The sequence below is a fragment of the Ciconia boyciana genome, chromosome 3 (assembly GCF_034638445.1).
Source record: "Ciconia boyciana chromosome 3, ASM3463844v1, whole genome shotgun sequence".
Classification (NCBI taxonomy): Eukaryota; Metazoa; Chordata; class Aves; order Ciconiiformes; family Ciconiidae; genus Ciconia; species Ciconia boyciana.
Genome location: NC_132936.1, coordinates 112,648,667 through 112,670,025, shown reverse-complemented (window position 1 = coordinate 112,670,025; position 21,359 = coordinate 112,648,667). Strand labels below are relative to the sequence as shown.

General features: G+C 35.1%; 1 protein-coding gene across 18 annotated transcripts in view; it reads left to right on the top strand.

Moving 5' to 3' along the window:
• The window catches only part of NRXN1 (neurexin 1), a 728,334-nt gene that overhangs the window by 84,998 nt on the left and 621,977 nt on the right, over positions 1 to 21,359 (top strand). The window lies entirely within an intron of this gene.

Genomic DNA, 21,359 nt, shown 5'->3' with positions numbered 1-21,359 from the left:
TTGAGGTATGCATTTTTCTGTTCTCAAAGAATTGTAGTCTAAACCACCAGGCACAGAAAAAAGCACCATGTTGTTCAACAGAGACTCTCTGGAGATAATCTGTCCAGGGCCAATCCACAGCTTGATGTAAGTTTTAAAGCTGAATAGCACTGACTTCAGCAAGTCTCTGCTATCAGCTGATCACATATGTCCTGAGATTTTCTTTGTATATTAATCACTTTGATTATATCTGAGACAAGAATTGGACAAAGGAACGAGGAAGAATGAATGCCAAAGAGAAGGGGGGGGGGGGAGGGGTGTCAGAATTTTTTACTCTTTTTTGTTTCTTTATGTAAAGAATACGAGCCATGTTTACTTTCTTTCTCCTGGAGGGAACATGTGCAGTAGGGTCAAGAATTTTCCTGTATACATAAACACCAGGTTTTGCTACGAGGATACTTGTTCACAGACATCACATAAATATATTTTTATGATAAGAAGCTGGTCATTAAAAGCTATTAAATCTGTGTTACATATGATGAATAATACAGTTCTATTCATCTTAAGCATTTGTCAGGATGTGCATACTCTTGGTCTAAATCAGAAATCCAATCTGCACGGTCGTACTTTGCTAACTAGTTAAATTAGAAACAACCTTCCAGGTTCCTTGGTGTCTTAGCTGATTTAGTGTTTCCACACCTAGAAAGTTCATGTGATGCAAAGACTGTAATTACAAACCTGTAGTATCTCATTCCTCTTCATATCAGACTCTCTGGAGAGACTGTGTACCTGGTTATAGGTGGGATAATATTTAAAGGGTTATGTGTGTTCCGGAGCTCTAAATCTTCTTGCTTAGGAAAAGTTTTAAGCAAGCAGAATGAAAAATGGTCTACTGATTTCTTTGTTTTATAGGATTGTTTTGTTTGTTGGATGGCTGATCCTTGTTGTGTTTTTCTTAACAGTACCTTGTATGCATGACTTCCTTATTACTTATTACTATCTTATTCCTTAATAGTAGATGTCGTGGGTGGAGTTACCTTAAAATGACATTTTATAGTAACTGAACCTTGACATTATAGATTATTTCTATTAATATTAAGGAATTCTTTTTCTAGATTATTCGATACACAGAATACATGATGTAGTATGTACAACACTGAAGGATTTTTTGTATAAAAGGATGAAAACATAAATATTATGAATGTATATTATAATTAGTAGTTCATCCGGAAGCAGATTTTAGCAAAACAAAAAATTTGCAAGTATTGTGCAATAGTTAGACATTTATACTTTAATTTTAAAAGGTTTAATGATTATATTCACAAAAAAATGACCTTGGATATATTAGCTACATAAATGTTTAATGATGTGCCATGTGACATAATTTGAACACCAGTCACCAGTCATCTAATAATTTGACTACATTTTTCTTCTCACATTTTAATTTTTTATTAGATTTATCCAGTTTATATGGGAATACTGAATACTTGACTATGTTTTGATAATCACAATATTTCTTCTGCAAATATAACAGTGTATATGTGTTCAAATGGGTGGAAAGGGTTTATATGTATACAAACTCCAGTTGCTTGTAACAGAAAATATCCCTCGATATTGAACCATATTCTCAATCAGGGGAAAATGGCCTCATTTTATTGACTATCCTGAAACTACACTAATATCCGCTATTGAAACATGTGACCTTGAAACAGTTCTGATAACACACATTCGTAACACATGGCAATATAACAAAGTAAGAGGGTGATGGAAAGGAACGAAGGGACAAAAGAGGAGCTCAGCACTGAATTCATTTGCACCTATTTCAATCTTTCATTATAAGTTAAATTCCTTTAGAGGTAGGTAAGGTCAGTAACAAAAGTGATTGCAAAATTCTGAGTGATTATATCATGAATTAATCTTATTTTGGAAATATAAGCAATAAAAATCTTTTAAGAATCTTTACTGTGTAATTTGCCTTGAAGACTATAAATGGCTGAAGTACCACCATCTTCTTTAATTGTGTAGATATTCTTCAGGATACTGGAAAAGGAAAAAAAAAACAATGTACCTTCAGAATTAGGACAGGATGTTGATGAAGCAGGGACGTGGTGTTGACAGAGGAAGGAGGAGTGAGGCAGCCTTTCCAAGTGGGCAAGCAATACAAAATCCAGTATGATCTCACTGGACACACCTGCTATTTGTCATTTAGTTGTAAATATAAATTGCGATACTCTGGATAATTTCCCCACAAAGATTGTATTGAAGCTTTATCCGTATTAACAAAGCTGTCACTGTCCCTTAGAGAAAGGCAGAAGCAAAGCTCAGAAGATGTCACGGTGCTGAGACATCTGTCAGTACTCGAGGTCATATAACTCGATCTATTTACCAAACCAGCTGACATAAAGGAGGATATAACATAAAGCTGAGAGCCTATAGAGAAGTTTGTCTCATAACTTTAGAGCTATACAAAACTTGTTTCCTGATCCATTACTCCTTGTAGATGCTAAGCCTAATTCTAGGAAGAGCCACAAGCTTTTAGTTGTACTGGCATTTGTTTATTTTCTGATAAGCATCGTATATGTTCAGAAATACTTAGGAATTCCTTTTTTTTCCCCTGGAAATCACCTACCTGTATATAACTTTAGCAGTAGAGTTGTTGCAGCTGTAGTGGTGAAAAGACATAGGCAAGGCAAGGTTTGTAGATGGGGTTCACATTTTTATTAGACCCCTTGAATATGCTACTCAGAGCAATTGTTTGAATTTGAAGCAAACCTTGAAGTCTGCTACTTATAACAGACATGGAAAAGGATTTGTTTGCCCAAAACAAATTTGTGCCCAAACAAATTTGTGCTCAAACAAATTTTGACTGCTTTCTCCAACTATTGTAGGTGGTCTAACAAAACTGCCATTTCCACCTATAGGCCTTACCTTGTCAAAAGTTAGTACCTCTCAGATTTTCCATGCAGAATTATTTTGTGATTAATAGTAATACAACTAAGGTTACATAGCAACTAATGTAAAACACTCCATTTCTTTATTTAAAAAAAAAAAATCCTCTCCTCCTTTTCATTTTCTTTTGATGAGCAATGAAAGGGATTTATAGTTTAGTTACTATAACAGTGACATGTATTGCTTCCTTTTTATATTGCAGTTCTCATAAGCCTATACATATTTTTACCTATAGTTTATTTCTATGTAAATAACCTACTTTTGACTATATATATTACTCATTCTGTACCTAAAGACTAGAGATTATATGCAGCTTTAAATCATACGTGTGTCACTTGGGTCAATAACAAACTACTACATGATATCTAGCTGAGCAATAAGTGTTTCTACCAAAACATTGATTGTACAACTGCAATTTATTGTATTAGGTTACAGGCTTTTGATGTGCTGGTACTTGTTATACTGTGTATAAATGCTGAAGAAAGACTTCAGAACGTCAATTTATATATGTGTCAACTTCCTTTCCAAAAGAGGGCAAGTTTTGTATTGCACAAGCTATCATACAGTATCTGTAAAACCAAAGTGATGCCACTGGGTATTTGTAAGAGCAGAATTTTGTTAATTATCAATCACAATTAAAATAGGGCACTGAAAAATAAAAGTAATTTAGATAAATCTTTAAACAATAACGAGCATTAAAATGGTATGTTATAGCTAAGTAATTATGTAGTACTTGTGTCACACAACACAAATATCACCTTGTGCTAGTAACCTCCCCTAACATCAAATTATGTGGAATTCAGTCATTAACCTCAATGCGACCACAAGTTCATCTTATTGTGATGGCTTCCATTTTTGCTCTGTTTTCAAAGAACGAAAATGGTTTTGGCCTCTTACACTCTCTGAACCTCATGGGATTGTTGAAAGTCCTATCCTCATCTGCTTTTGTGTGTGCTGCTTCGAAGTGGGTCTGAAAGCCACACATCCTCCAGCCTTCCTTGGCCTGAGCCACCAATAGTCCAGAAGCCGTCTAAATGCTTTGGTACAGCACTGAGGTCTAGCACAGGTTATTATTTTTGGCTCGGTGCCTTGTTGACATGGATTCAGTTACATGCCTTCTCAACTGCAGCTGGCTTTTGCCTGGCAAGCGCAAAACACAGACAGAGGGCTTTCTTGACACTCTGTACTTGTTCACATAGTTATATATCCTAGGTGATGGCTGCTTATTTGAAAGAGTCACTGCTAGAACTGAACTCAGTTAATTTAGGAGTTTTACACAGAATGAGGTTGCCAAGCTCAGGTAACGAATTATTTCTAAGTGACGTTACAGCAGAAGAATGGATAACCTATGTTTCCCTGTTCAATCTCATAGTTGCTTCTACTGATAAAAAAGAACAAATCAATAACATTTAAAAATTTATCCTCCATTTAACAGGGCCCGAACATTCTGACAGTCTTGTATAATTTACAAAATGATCAACACAACAGTTTTTAAAATATTCTATATAAAATTTACCCGATTCTTTTTTTAATGAGAATTACCTTTTTAAAGAAATTAAGGAACTTTAAACATAAAGCTCTTTGAAGTGCTCCAAAGAGCAGTAACTACACATCACATCTGTTCTGTAGTGACTTTTGGTTGCTAAAGACCCCCATAAATATAGTTAAATAGTGGATGATGCTCACAAAAAATATTGCAATTAAGTTATTGTGTGTAACCCATGCACCTATGCCTACACATGTGTTCCGATAAACATTTATATTATCTTTATATTTTTATGGTTAATCTGTTCAAACTTTTGTTCAATATAATAATGAACTATACATTAAATGTTTTAATCAGAAGGGTGATATCTTTATGTATTTAAAATTTGTGGGGCATTGAAACAAATAATTTACTAGCACTTCACTGCTAGTGCTAGCTAGTCCTTGCTAGGACTAGCAAGCCTAGAACATGGCATTTGGAGCTGCAGATTCATCTTTATGCTGAAATGTGATCAATTAATGTTCCCTAAGGAGAAAAATGCAGCAGAACATGCCTGTTGAAGAAGTTTTATGTCTAAAGTACATGGCTCAGAAGAAATCCATCAACGTCAGGACCAGAAATGCAAATTCTGTCTTGAGACACATATGCCCAAAATTATATCTGAGATAGCTGATTCCTGATCAGCAGTATGAAAAGAAATTGTAAGGACCTGCCGTAAACATCAAGAAAACTATATGAAGAAAGGGGAACACATTTATTTTAAAAATGTTATTTTTCTGACATAAGTCACCATGTGATAATATCCAGTCCATGCCATGTGTTCTAGCACCTTTCCACCACCAAAATAAAACATTTATCTGAATCATTCTGATGTCACTCAGAATTATCATGTATCATACGTAACATATGCATATATGTCACAGGTCTCCTGTGGATTCAGAGGAAAGAAAATAAATGTGGAACTACCAGGCATTTTATGTAAAAAAAATGTTATATTTGCAAAAGTGTAGATTTCTGCTGGGTCCAGAAAGCACTATAGTATAAGATAGTACATATTTAAGATTTTGGCTTCCTCGACACTAGGCTCCACTTCTGAGCATAGTTTTCTCTGGAAGATGGGTATGCTGACAGAGAGCCTTTCAAAATAATATTACAGCTCTTTCAAGATGAAGGATATGTATTTCAGGCCAAAAAATAGGTGGGGATTTATTGAGAATGGGAAACAGTAAGGCTGTCGCTCTGAAAAGGTTAAAAAAAAAAAAATCTTGAGCAGGTAAGCAATGAGGAAATAGGAAAACTAGGTATTTCTTCCTTAAAGCAAACATATATAAATATACATAGCAAATGAGAATTAAAAGCTGCGGCGATCTGTATCTTTTTCACACAATTAAATTCCATGAGAGTTTCATACAAATTTCAGAGGCATTTCCGACGAAACAGAGATTTCAGAGAGGTGTATTCCTTGGATATCATGTAGAATATCCTGGAACCTTCTCCTTTACACCTTCTTTTAATATCTGATGACATTACTGAGCCAAATACATCATTAGAGTGACACTAAGGATTACAGCTTTACTCTAGGGTTGCACTACAGCTGAGATTTTCCTAGGATAAAATTCAGTCCTTGAAATCTACAAGAGCAGCTAAACAAATCAGGCCAACAGACTCTAATTTCTATTATTTCAGTGAAAATAACAACAAGTAATTGGAGATTATTGTACCTCTCACTTATAGCAGAAGTCTCAACTGACTTCAACATTAATCCAGTCACAATCATGCTCAGTGGAGTTTCACCAGTTGAGTGGAAAGAAATCAGAGCCCTAAGGAGGAGTATTTTCAAAAATGTCTAAGATTTGTCTACATGCAAGCTTACTAAATTCAGGAGTAAACTCTATCACAATTTCTAAAGAAACTAAATTTAATGAAAGTGAAGAACTCTTAAGAAAACCACCCTAAAATTGTACTGATATAACTGAAAATGTGGACTATGCTCTCTAAATGCACATCATAACAATATCTTTCCACCAAGAATGACTTCCCGCAAATGTCTTGAAAAAGACATTTAAATAGTCTGGTCAGAATTGATTGTTCTTGTAGAAGTAAGAACACTGCATACGAAATTTTTAACCTACTTTTTAACTCTACAGTAATTTTCTATGGCTGTAATAATATGCCAAGCTACTTAGAAACAACAAAAACTTGAATTATCCAGTCTCCTTCAAAATCTTTTAATTAAACAGTATAATTTGCACTGATAGTAGTAATATGTGTCTTTCCTGATATTCAAAGCCTTCTATAACCCTGTCATTCTTAATTGCTTGAAGGTAGCTTTCTATCTTCACTTCAGGGACCACCCAGAGCAATTAGTTTCAGTAGAACAGTGAAACTGTGCAATGAACTGGGAAATTCAGGAGCACAAAGGAGAAAACTTTCATAGGAACTGAGCCTGGACAATGGACCATGGACTTTGCTATGAAATTCCACCTTCACCATTCTTTTAATGGTTTTCATACATACCCATCTGTTATCCAAATATTTTTTTTCCAGGCTTGGGAGGAAAGTGATTGAATCTCTTTATTTAATTCATGTACTCTAGTGAAAGAAGTAATTTTTTTCCCACTTGCAACAGCTATATTTGTTTGGGGTTTTTTTTCTGTTGGCACCCACTTACACTAATTTTCTGATCAGCACACCATTTGATTTAAAGCTTGTTTTTGTAACTGGCTAATGTGATTTAGAGGTTCTGGTACATCTTGTTGCCTGCTTAAAGTAGACATATGTTCCTTAAAGAAGGGAAGCATCTGGACTGATGTGCTGGCACCTTCTCTAAAGCTGTATAGACGCAACCTTGGATAACAAGAGGCTACCAGAGAAACTGGTAGGCCACACCTGGCGCCGTTGGCATCACAGCATTGACTTAAGTAGCCACTTTAAATTGGGGGTGGGAGAAAATAAAAGCAGTTGGGTCTAATCCCTTTCATCTGCCTTTGCATATTCTTCAGACAGAGAAGAGACTGCCTAGAAAGCAAAATTCAGCAGTAAGTGAGTATAAGTCTGTAAATTTTTCACTGGAGTTACCCTTAGTTAATAGGTCTGTCCTGCATTTCATATCATGAGCCACTGTTATCCCATTTTCACAAGGAGTATCCACCCAAAGGAAAGGAGCCTACATATCTTTCTGTGACCATTAATATTCTGCTTCTGAAGTGTAACTGTTAGCTGAAAACCCTAGGAGATTGATTCCTGATGCCAGCTACATTGGTAATTATGTGACCCCGCTCCTACCCAACAGTAACATCTCTCTCTAGGATTAAAAATTAGAAATAATTTACCTGATTTCCCACTTCATTGAACCTGAATATCTTTATTAGGAAGAACTTGGGTTATATCAAAAAGGTGCCAGATAAGTTCTTTCCATCTCAGAAAAAGGGCATTGCAGACATTTTGCTGATAATATGAGCTGGTCCTTTGATTTTCTCAGTTAATGTCTCTACTTAAAAACTTGGTCTTACAAGGCTCTATGCTTAGTATTTGCACAAGTCCACAAGCAATCTTCAAAAAAATCACCAAGCTCGGTTACGGGCAAATCACCTTTGAAAACTATGTTTGCATGCATATGAGATACTTAATGTTATGATTTTACTATTGAACCTGTGCAAAACGAAGTGTAAATTAGTTTTACAGCCAAATGCCTCTTTGACAATGCTGTTTTCAGTATGAATTATGTGTCATTTAAATGGGTATTTGATATTATTTTTATTAACTGCAACTACTGACTAGTTACGTAGTTTTCAATTTTAGAAGAGTTATTTGGGTGTAATTACATTGAACTGTAACACTGGTATATGTTTACATCATCACAAAGATGATGTGAGAGTTCAAAAAATTCTGATTCTATTTTAATTTAATCTTCACATACCTGAACACCACCAGATCATTGTGGTACAAGTACTGAACTGGTGTTTTCATTTCACCTGAATACTTGTGCAAACTATACATTTTGCAGGTATACCTCAAGGTTCTTTCATCATTATGAACCTTCAATAAATGGTAAATGTAAATGTAAATGTAACACATTTGTAATACAGCATGCGTCCCACAAATGTAAATACAGCTGTGTCTGTGTCAGTCATGAACTGATTTTTTTAGCAGACTTAGCAGACTTTTCATCCCTCTAGTTCTCTGCAGTAAATTATTCAAATAAGGATACTGTCCAACTGTATTATAAAGTTTAGAAGAAAATTTAGACTTCAGAAAAGAATCATATAAAAGTATCTAAGTGCAAGATTAGAGCAACAAAGGTAAACTTGGAAATTGGTAATTTTATATGACTCTTGTACAACATATTTACCTGTATAGGATTGGCATGTTCATACATATCCACACATCCTATATTAGACAGAGGAAAAGATTTATGGTAAATCTATATTCTGAGCATTACATAAAGCCACCCGAGACCCGCTATTAGTCTACTGCTATGTACCCCCTCAGAGCAAAGAAGGGAGCTGTTTAGACTACTGTGAAGAGGATATATTCCTCTATTTCTATTGAAAATATTGAGAAGCACTGAATACATAGAGTAAAACACAGTAAGTTGTTCACAATTCTAAAGGACAAATTCGTCAACAATTTTTAATAGCAAATATACATTTAACATACATACATGTAGTTGCAGTCAGGACATAGGCACATACACAGATAAATAAAAATGTCCTGAGACCATTCAGTTCTGCTATACTTCATGAGTTTACCTCTCAGAATGCTGAAGTATTCTATAATGACAAATATGTAATAAAAATGACTGCCGTGTCTGCATCCATAAATCATTATTATGTGTCATTTATTCTCTATTCTAGGAAAACACATGTATTTGATATTTATTCATTGTTCTAAAATAGATTGAGAGTTATGCCTTGCATTGTCCCTGAAATGGATAGTCTTGTTAAAGAAACAGGTTTTTGAAAGTTCTGCGTTTATTGAGCTGATATAAAAGTAATACAAAAGTGTAATTAATATTTTCCTTTTCACAACACCTAGAAGGTCTGTATATGAGCCCTATAGCTTTTAATAAGTACATATAACTCTCAGAAATGTACATATATCTAGGTCATGCTAATTACCCACCTTGGGAGGCAAGAATGTGCCTATACTTCTCTACCTAGTTGGCATACTCTTGAGACCCAAGTCAGGAGAGCAGTCTTCAGAAAGCCTAAAAATACATTTCCTAGGTTCTTAGCCGTTAAACTACTTAAAGAGGAGGTCTCTCATATACTAGCCGACAGCCTGTAATTTGTATTATGCAGGAAATAAGACTAGATAATAAAAAACAACCCTTCTGGCCTTGAAGCCTATGAATCACACATAATAGAGAAATTACTGTGGTAACATGTAAGAAAATTGTCAGACTATAAAAACAGCCACCTCAGTTTTATTTTACTAGGGATAATTTTATCGTATTTCTTGTGTATATGGAATTATGTATCAATGAGTCCCCTAAAACACCAAGTCAAGCCCTAACACTATGGACTACCTGGAAAAACCTTGCAAAGCATTCCTTTAAGTCAGAATGTAACATGAAAATTGAAACATCTTCATGGAAAAGCCTCAAATATGTATGGAAGTGTGAATCAAAAGGAGATTAATCTTTCTCAAAGTTCAACATTTTGCTGTGATCATTTATTTTGAATACTTTAAATTGAGTACTACAGTTAAACAATCTCATTTTCAGGAATGTTATGCCATTCAGTATTTTTGTTTTATACAGATTCTCATAACACATTTACAACAGGGTATGGGGGTCTTCCAGTTACACAGTAAGAAATGAGGTTACTGTGTTATACAGCGATTGCTACATCAGATAAACCTGGGCAAAACATTTTTGTGAATTATTTGTGCAGCAAAACTGGAGCTGTTCGTTTTTGCTCTTTGATACAGGGAAAAATGCTTATACAAAGCTGACATCCAAATTCAACGAGGAACAGAAATTGTGATCTAATCCAGAAAATTTTGTAAACCAGAGGCTAAAGCAACTGCATAAGAGTGCTCTGAATTAGGCAGAAGAAAGATTCAAACTCCTAAGACCCAGAGTTTTAAGGACTGAACCCAGTGTTCTAATATTTAGTTTCTCTTTCAACCTCATCATTCAGATATATATTCACTGTGAGTTACGTAGTCTTCTTTAGTTGCAATATGCTCACACAAAAGGAGAGGATGGAATCATAGGCTATTTCAGTGAAGGACTTACTGTTCTACATCAGAATTATCTTTATTTATGAAGACTTCAAATACTTTCTTAATCCTCAGTTTTACTGTAGCCAGGAAAAGATCCTGTTATTTGCTAAAATTCAAGAAGACAAATGGGAGCTTGTAGTTTCTCCCTGAACATATGAAAAAATGGGGGGGTTATTTAATCAATGAAGTTAGAATATTTCTAGTTTCCAAATTGCCAAATTCCAAGAATTCCAAACTTTTCTCTGATAATACATGTTGACTATCAGAGAGAAGGAGAAAAGCCAATTATTGAGGTGTATCTTCTACGCATCGTTACTGATGTTCAGTTTCCACCTTGCAGACAAACAGACATTGGCTTATTAACATCCTGTTATTGGTTGATAATTTATGAATACAATGTGTGAAATGTATGTACAAACAGCTGAATATGTGCCACTGGGGAGAATACAATAGCATATTCACTTGGATGGGGGGAAAAAAGTCTCTGCTACAATTTTTTAAATTATTATTTTATGCGCTAATTATTCAATATATAATATGGAAGCATCTCTGTGTGTAGTAAACAGGAGGCCTCTCTTTCATCACATCTGTCCTCATTTTCTAATCTGCCTCTGCGTCTTTAACGAGCTGGAATTTATACACCCATCAGTACACTTGCTCTATGGGGAAAAGCCATAGGGACGTGGGAAACTGGACATTCAGTCTGCTCGCATAAGGAAAAACTGAGTGCTGTTTTTCCATATCTTTGGACCGTGTTCAAACTGTACCAGTGCTGCACAGAGGAACAGGTTTCAAATACACGCCTGTAGTTACTCCTGTGCTGCTGTATGGTGAGCGTGGGGACTTCAGAAGCTCTGTAAGCAGCTTCCTGCTTGGGCTCAGTGTCATCCCTCAGAACTGGCAGCATCTGATGTTTTCAGATAATTAATTTAGGAGAAGTGCTTGAGAATAGGGCATATTGAAATGTCACTACAAGGATGCTATCATATTTTTGAAGGCTGATATAGAGTAATTGACAGGAAAAAACCCCAACCAAACAGAAAACAAACCCCAAACCCTCCAGTGGTTATAATTATATCCTTTTGTATAATTTATATTGGATTATAATATTCACCTTCACATAAATTAGTACATGGGAGGAAAAAAACACACAATCTGTTTTCCTTTATATTTGCAATATATTATATATTTATGTTTATTTTATCTTGTGTTGCATCTGTTTTCTAAGAGTCTTTGTTTAGCAGGAAAACTGATGAAGCCCTGATGCGCTCATGGTTGCAAAATGTCTGTCATGCTGAAGGACAGAGGAAAACCTAATTGGCAGTTAAAGCATGAACTTTCTATACCTTAAAGTACGGTTCTCAATGACTATTTTGCCCTTAGTGCATCTGCTGACAGTTTCAGCAGATGTTTGAGTATCAGTGAAGTGTGGTCATGACTGTTGACATGCCCAGGCATGTTATTCGTTCTGAAAAAACAGCTTTCCAGTACTCCAGAATTGCTATATCTTTGATTCAAAAGCTAGATTAATTTATTTTTAGGAGCTCTGCATGGACCGCCTCTGATTGCTTCAATGTTTGAGCTTATTGTAGGGGTTTTGTCTGTAAGTAGGCACAAAGAATAAAACCAAGCAGACAGTAGTGCCAATCAGGATGGTTTGGGAAGAGAAATTTATCAGTAGTAACACAGAGCAAGAAAGAAAGAAGAGAAAACTTTGAACATTGTTGCTGGGTAAATTTCCTAATTTAGTTACTTAAATTAGCATTATTTTTTTCTGGATTTCAGTTTTCTTTAGAAGCTATACAAATTGTGTTTGGGCTGTTTTTCCTTCTGCCTTGTTTTGTGTGTGCGTTTTGGTTTTTTTTTAACTAAAATGGGTAATGAACAGGGTTTCTGTAGTCTAAGAACAAAGCCACTGTGTCTGTGTGGAGACAGATGAAATATTAATTGGATTACAGCTGCACTTAATTATTGTGCACTGAAGGTGTTCAGTTTTCCTATGATCAAGGCAGTAGTGTGAATATGGACTGAGAGAAAGGTTTTTTCTTGTGCTAAGTAGAAACCTCAGAGAATATGAAAAGGGTGAGTAAAGCTGACTGGGATGTCACTAAAACTTTATGCATCTCTTGTCCTTCCTGTTTCATGAAGGGCAGTGTTTTTCCTTATAGTGTGAAAGTTTATCTTTCTTTTGTGAAGTGCTTTGCTAATTAAATACCTGTAGCACCTGTGAGATGCTTGCAGTGTGGGAGGATGGTGACTTTTGGCACAAAGTAGTAAGAGTAGCCTGTTCTGGGTTACCATGTTCAAAACTTTCCCGTGAAAAGCTAAGGTATTAAGTAGAAAACTACACAGGCAAACTTCAGTAGCCTGACATTTAAATCTGTTTCTAGACAGATTTGAAAACTACCTGTGTCTGTGAAGTTTCAGTGAAGCCAGGAAGGCTCTCAAGAGCTATAGAAATATAGGCATAAAAGATTTTATTATTCCATTCTTTTCTCCTGCTGTCTGCATCTCCCCGCTGCTAGGAGAAAGGTAACTGCTCCAAAAGCTTTAAAACACCATAGCTATCTCCTGCAAAGTATTTTCTCCTAGGACCGACTGTTCTAATATTCAATAGCCCCAGACAAACCTTTAATAAAACCAACCACCCACTTTGTTATTTATATCGCAAGGGTCACAAAGGGGATGAGAAGTTTAGAAGAATGGGAAGTGGAAAGAGCCATGGATGAGGGAGTGGACCGCAATTTAGAAGTGCAAAACCCAGACCTGGCAATCCCTCGACATCACAAGGTCCTTGCTTGGCTTGAGAGGGTAGAGAAAACTGCCCAAGAGACCTGGAAGACATCCCTAATGCAAGCTATGCAGTTGTTCATTTAATCTTTGAAAAGAGGAACCCTGCTTATGCATTTCTGTCACTTTTGATGTATGATCAGAGTTCAACAATGCTATATTTTTGTCAAAGACATTTCAACTCCGACGCTTTCATATCTTCAATCTTCATAATTGAATTGATAACAAAATTACTTACATTAAGTTCATGACAACATTTTTTTGAGAGAAAAAGGCTTCCTTCAACCATCCTCCTCCACTCATTACTGTATTTTAACTCATATCTTTGAAAGTAATATTAAATATTTAGGCTACAGGCTTGATTTGATCATCACCTGTACATCAGCAAAGAATCTTTTCAAATACAGTGAGTTAAACAGAGCTGTGTGTACTTTAGCATATGTGCTTTCAGACCAGTTGAGAAGAAGGATGTTGTGAAGTAGATCTATATCAAGAGAGGAAGGCTAATGAAGACAAAAACCAAAGACCTCTAGGTCTTAAGCAGAGGTCTATGATATTTGCCTAACCAGATTAGGTCCATGAGCAAAACTAAGTAGCAGAGTACTCTCGCATAATCCAAGAGTTAATAGTGGTGGCAAAAGAAGTAAGAAATAAGCATTAAAAGGCGTAAGAAAGGAGAGAGAATTTACTATGTTTGCCTCTAAAATAAGCAAGCTGAAACAGTCAAAACCAGTTTTACCTCATCCCTTTACACCACTGACTTGTAAACAGAGCTTCTGTTGGTTTCCACCAAAATTTTCATAAGGTTTTGTGTAGCTTAGCCTTAAATAAAGAGCAATAATTGAAATAATCTCTGAATGTCCAAAACATAAACATTTAGGGATAGCTTTTTAAAAGTATGAAGGTACCTAACTCTCACATGTGTTATTAGGTATCTGGGTGCTTCTAGATGCCTATTCCAAAACCGCATTATTATAAGCTTAAAAGACCTTGAAGCACAAATGCTTCAAATCTAATATCAAATATATTGGTAGAAGAAAATAGAATGAAGAAGAGAAGGAAATAGGTAGAGTATATGTTATTCCATAAAATAATGTGTTTGAATGTAATGCCCAAACATTTATATTCCCCCTAAAAAAGATTTTGAATTTTTAATATCTAAACATGGAAAAAGAAAAACAAACAAACAAACAAACCTCACTATTTTTTAAGTCTAAAAATTTTATGAGGAAATGGCATACATATATTACATACACACAAACATTACTTACATACATTAAAATGTTGAATAATCTGTTTCAGAACTACTTCTTTTTTATAAATCCAGGAGCAATATCTATATAAAGTGACTCTAGAGCACAATGCAGCATACTGAATGCATTTAAAATTTATCAGCAAGCTCCCTTTAGTTATCAAGCTGGAGAACATTTATCCTATTCATTATTGACATCTCCAAGAATTCTGTCTATGGTTTTGTGCAAATAGCTTGTCAGCCTTTTGGCAACTAAGAGTGATTTTCAGTAACATTTTTCAGGTTCTTCAAATTGAATTATACATCCAGAGGCAGTCAATCTTTCTTACCATTAATTTTGCATAAAAAAATTCTTTCATAGTGAAGGCTAGCTCTGCAAAGGGGACCTGAGCATTGCAACACTAACAGAGATCTAACCAAAGTGCCAGAGAGATCCTGCCCACCAGAATTCACAACCCTTGGCTTAACATGCAGGATTGTTCTACGATACACGGAAAAATATTCCAGCCTTTGGCTACTGGGGGAATTTTAGTACTGGAAACTCCTGTAACTGTGAAGAAGTGGATGAGCAAAGGTTGTGAGTTCTAAACTGTGGTTGTCACAATCTACATTGTGAATTTGCAAACATCTAAATTTTGGCATTGAACACAACAATGCTAAGAAGGCACACCCATGGCCATAGACCTGTGTGTGTTTTGGCAACTTCTAGCTTTTGTTTGTTCACTTCAAATTCAAATCTGTTAAAACATTTTATTTCAAAGTAGCTTTAAAAAAATATGTATATAATTTTAATGACAGTTATAGACTGTTAGCCTGATTTTAGTAACTCATTAAAATGTGAGATATATTACCATTTGATTAGTATATAAATACTGGACAAGGTCTTTATTAGGCCTTTCACGTCTCTTTTCTTGCCTATTGAGAGTCTGGAAAGAAGGCCTAAACAGATGAAGATTACAGCAATATATGAAATCTTTACATTATAGCTAACACCAAAGCTGGGAATAGCGCTGGGCTGTAGCATGAAGCCTTACTTAAGCACGGAGAGCAGAGTCATTGCCATGCAACAGGTCGATCCAGCACAGATAGCAGAATCACCAGAGGGATGGTATAATCTCACATACACAAATCTTTTATTGCTACTGACTGAGACACACTCAGAAAAGATTTAAGGTTTTGATCAGCCTAGAATATGTGGGGCGTAAAATTACTTCCCTTCCAGTACCCAGAAGTTCAGGACTCATCTGCTGTTATAAAAGTCAATAAAAGTGTGAAAATTGAAGTGTGCTGAATGAGGTGCTATTCAATGCATTTAGTTTGGCATATCATATTGTAAAGAAAAGTCTGAGGTTCTCTTTTAGCTATCAAATGTAGCCTTCTGCAAATGGAAAAAGGTGAGTTTCTAGAATTACAGATCAACTTGCAATGATTTAATACTTTCCTTAAGAAAACACTTATTAGTATAGAAGGTTGGATTGGGGGAAAATGCCTTTACAAATCCATTGAGGGTTTGCGTATGCATTATATTATCAAATGTCAGCTAATAAATATTTTTGTGTATGGCATACCCACCTCTTATTATCAAACTGTTTATGTCATCATCTAGTTTTCGGTCCTTAAAGAATGCACAGATAGCTGTGAGCTGATGGTCAATAAGTGATCATTTTCTCACTGTTTTTTATATATTGAATAAGGACAGAGATGACAAAGAGTATTGTTTTCATTATTTTACTTCTTTTGAATCTTCTGTTGAAGTTTGACTATTCTGTGTTTTGTTTGGAGTGAAGGAACAAAACAACTAATGTTTTATGTCCCAGTCTTATTGTTCAGCTGCAGGAAATATTCCCACTTTCTTGAGCAGGATTTCAACCTGGAAGCATGATGCAGAATGGAATTTGGCAGGTTTTATATTAAGTGCTTTATTAAAACTGGAGCCAAAGTTTCCTGTAGCTACTGCCTCTCTCTTCAGTTGCTAAAAGTGGTGAGTCTAAGACCAGGGAGGTGGGGGTAGAAGTGTAGGCAAAGATATGTCAGGCAGTAAGTCCCTTGTGGTCAAGCGATGAAAGAGTCTATTAAGGATAGACCTCTAATTTCAAAAGGCACCTTTCTACTATGCAGAAGTCCTCAATAGAGAGAAGTTGCAGAAGAGCACTATTGCTACCTCTGTGGTGAATTAAAGTTTTGGCAGAGCTGTTGCTGGGGCACAGAATGCGAAACCCAGTATCTTTACAGTGAGAAAAATTTTCATAGTCTGTCTCTTGGGAATAACAACTAATTGCTCTAAATTTGTAAGGGAGGAGACAGGGGAGGACTGTGGTATTATTTATTGTAAAGGTATCGGATATAACTGTGTAAAAGCCAATATTCTGCCATGCAACCAGGTATCATGTCAGCTACTAATTTGCTTATGTGGTAAATTGTGAGTGCTGCTGTTATCATTGAATTGCTCATAGAAAAATGGAAAAAAGCCCCACCTGCTCTCCTTCATCCAGCCCAGAGATATTCTTGGCAGGCTGATATGGTAGAAATTTCTTTTGTGTTCAGACTGATAGTAATGAAAAGGGTCATCAATATAGCTAATATTACTATTGATTTAATTTTTTTTTTTTTTACTTGCAGTATTACTTTGCCATGACCTTTCTCTCTTGTACAGTGCAGTCTCTCTTCTCCACTTTTAAGAAATGAAAATATACATCCCTCAATCTATGCCTTGAAATAGTCAATAGCTGCTGAAGGAATGGTTTTAACTTTGGACTTTGATGTAAGACTTTAAGACTTCAGGCTATGGCACGTTATGTCATTAAAATATACTTTAAGCTGTGGGATAATCTAGAAAAGTGTAGGGTTTTTAAATGTTTATAATAAATTGATGTATTATCATCTATGTAATGAAGCAGTGTTTTGAATAGTATAAAACTCAGTCACTGATTTTGGGTTTATATAAATTCCTTTTTGAGGCTTTATATTGAATTAATCAATTTAAAATCAGATTACTCAACTCCAAACTTTAAATATATTGACATTTTTTCTCTAAGCTTTAAGGAGTAGCCTTAATTCTACTTTGAATCAATAATCTGGATGTTATCTTGTTCATTATTTAAACTCTGTAAGGGCAATATCCTAGCCTCACTGAAGTCTATGGCAAAACTCTTATTGATTAAAATGAGGTTGGCAGTTCAGCGTTATTATTTTTCAAGATTTAAAGACATACATCTTATAGAACTTTTAAAGAATAATCATAAGTTTTCTCTTGAGTTTTTCATATGTGAAATATATGTGAATAAAATTGCCATTTAACAGTCATAGTATTTGCAAAAGCATGCACAAACTACCCTAGTCATAAAAATAGAGTAGGTCACAAATTTATGGTGGAGAATAAATTAGATGATATTGTGGAGTTATCAAGTTCAGCAAGTATTATAAATCAGTTCTTAATCAAAGATACTAAGCAGTTAGTGTTAATTACTGTATTCAAATTAGAATGCAGATGAAGATACAATACACTATTATTTAAAATACAGTTTTAAAATATGGGTAATGCTGAGATGAAATTGCTTTCAGAGCTGGGAATATGTTGTTGTTAAGATAAAATTGCTCAGAATCAGCTGACAATTGATCACGCTCTTCCTGAAAAAAGTTGTAGTCAATCAAACATGGCTCTGTTGTATGATGCAAGGAAAAGCATAGATGTGCTAAGTAGGTTTTCAATGTCATTCCAGTTTGGGTTGCTGTAAACTATAAAGCTTTAACTATTACTCTTCATCTGAATAACTTGTATCTTTGTTTTTAAAGAGATATGGTTTTTAAAAGAAGAAATATGTGATTTAGATGTCTGAGTAGTTAGATCTTAAGGTATAGGACTAACAAAATGTGTTTTAGGTCTTGCAACCCAAAACCAAGTGACTATATTTGACATTTACATCCTCCCCATTCAGATTTGCTCTGGGGTAGGGGCGGCAACTCTTTGACTAACATGGGAGGGTCTTGGCTATCCAATTTACAGCTGCTTCAACGTGAAATCTTAGCAGTGGCATTATGCATGTCAGGTCAGCAGTAATAAGGCTTTCAAGGTATTATCTTTGAAAGGCTGGAAGGCTGTGGCTGCCATTTACAGATTTTTATATTATTCTCTACATTGTGTTGAAGATTTTTTTCATTGCTCATAATCACTTTGAAGAATGAGGTTTAGCCGCACTTTTATAAAACTCTACGTTCGTGTGAGCAATTGGAGGGCAAGAAAAGGGCAAAAGAGCCAACAGGTGTATTTTATGAAACCTTATGCTGTTTCATAAATTCTCCTAGGAGCTAGGATCTAATTCAGCCCCCGTCAAATTTAGGGCCACCTCAGAGATACTCATGACAAATTATGTGACTTTGAATGTCCCATTACTGCAACAAGGGATTAATGGGAGGGAGGCCCTTCTTTCTGGCAGGGTAATGTGAAGTGGTGCCAGAGAGCCTATTTGCCAACTTTATGCAATGCAAGGCGTTCTTCCCTGCTGGGGTAAGTCCCAGAAAGTTGGCTAAACTGTCTTAATAGTCCCTTTTCTGTCATTGGAGTCCTGTGAAAGGGTGTAGCAAGGCTGGAAAAGTGCTGTCTTGTGCATATGACACATGACATAGCATTTCTCTCATTTTCTTTTCCTCCCTAATGAAGTCACTTGGAATTCAAAATGTGCTTATATGAGGAGATGGTTCCTCAGACAATTCTGACTTTCCTTTCTGTCCTTACTAAAACTATATTCTATGTTTATTAAAAAAATACATCTGTGCCTTCCCAAGTCTAATTATTCTCAGAACCTCAGTTCTATTTCAACAGGTTATTTCTGAAGAATGTAAATTGTATTGGTGACATACAAAGACATTTGCTTAAGAGACATGCGTGGTAGTCACACTAACGTACAAATCAAACCTTTGAAACCAAGCTGCATCAGGATGTATATTTCTATTACTGAGCCCATGCCTGAGTCCATAAACTTATACCCTAATATGGGAGAAAAAGAAAATGTTCTTTTTATGGTGCAATTTCACGAGAAGGTTACTTGCAGGTTTTCTTTACATTCACTAAGCCACTATTGTGCATATCCTAAAGGTCATTTAAAATATCTTTATCTAGATTTATACAAGTTGTATGAATAAAAGAAAAAAAGCATTAGGAAAAATAAGACCTCAGCACAGTATTTGAAAGTTTATGATTCATTACAGTTTGCATACTTTTGTTTAATTCCCTTGGAGATTTTGGTTTGTATGACTTTTCAAAATAAGAAATTACATTTGGGGAAAAAGAGAGACCAGTCTCTGTGCAAGAAATCTATTATAATTCTCTTTTTTTCTCTTCTCCCTGTGTGGTTCACAGAGATGGAAAATAGTTATTGATCCAAGCAAGAGATCAATAGGCAGAGCCATTCACAATTAGACATTCTGTAGAAAATAACTTGAATGAAATTAACCTGGAGCACTTGATGCAGTTTTGCCTGGCAACCTTGCTCTCAAGCATGTTTTAAGTTTAATAAATTATATTTATATGGTAAAAAAGGGTGTCTTGAGAATTGTTAAAGATATACTCTCTAGGTTGCACTGTAATCCCCTTTGTAATCACTTATTAGTATAGCTTTTATGCTTTGAGATTATAGGGTTTTATTTCAAAAGACCATGGTCATACTGCTTTTATTAGTTTTACTTCTAAAGGTCATGTCACAGTTGTCAAAAATAACCATAGATCTTAGTATTAATATTTTAAAAGTATATTTAAAGCACAGTGTCAGCAAAGCTGATATTGTTACTCTCCCTTTGGTAATTTAAGGTTAGGGAGCTTTACTGATTAAACCCTTCATTTTAATTTCAAACATTTGCATTTAAAAGGTAACTTCTTTGACTGGTAATAAATGAGGCATTGGTTATATTTAATAACTCCTATGTATTGTGGTGTCACAGCAGACCCAAAAGATAGTACATGCTGTCACATTTAGGATGATAGATTTTATAAAACTGTGTTGCATAAAGATGAACCCTTTTGTGCTACCTTGCAAGGTTGCTATGGTGACAGAGCACTGCTTCATGGGAATTTCACTTTTCTGGTAATGTTAGATAGTGAACCCAAAGCTGCTTCTTTAGATTGTTCTTAAATCTCACTTTTAATATGATAGCATTTTGTAGAGACTTATGATTCATCTCTTGTGTCCTTATTTTCTCAGAAATATCTCCTATAATGCTGTCATAGCTAAAGTACTAAACATGTTAACTTACCAAATGCTGAACATAGTAGACAGACTAAAGATTTTGTTATTTTATGTTCCATGCCATTGCTCAATTTTATAAATATTTAGGATATGATTTGCAATTCTATACTTTCTCTGAACTATAAAAAGAAAGATCTCAGGTATTTATAGCCTTCGGAAATATTTTTATAATGGGAAAACATTGCAGACAATATGCTGTAGACAGATAAATCCTGTCAATTTTTAAAAAAATTATTTTGTTAGTGAAACAAATTTAAATCTTAGATGTACGGAATATAGTTACAAAATTGTTTTTAGGTCTGCAAATAAAACAACAATTGTTTGTGGAGTTATCATGCACTTCTCAGTAACATGTGATGTATTTTTATTATCCTGTATAACTAAGAGATCATATGGGAACTTCAGTTGATACTGACATTTATAAGCCACTGAT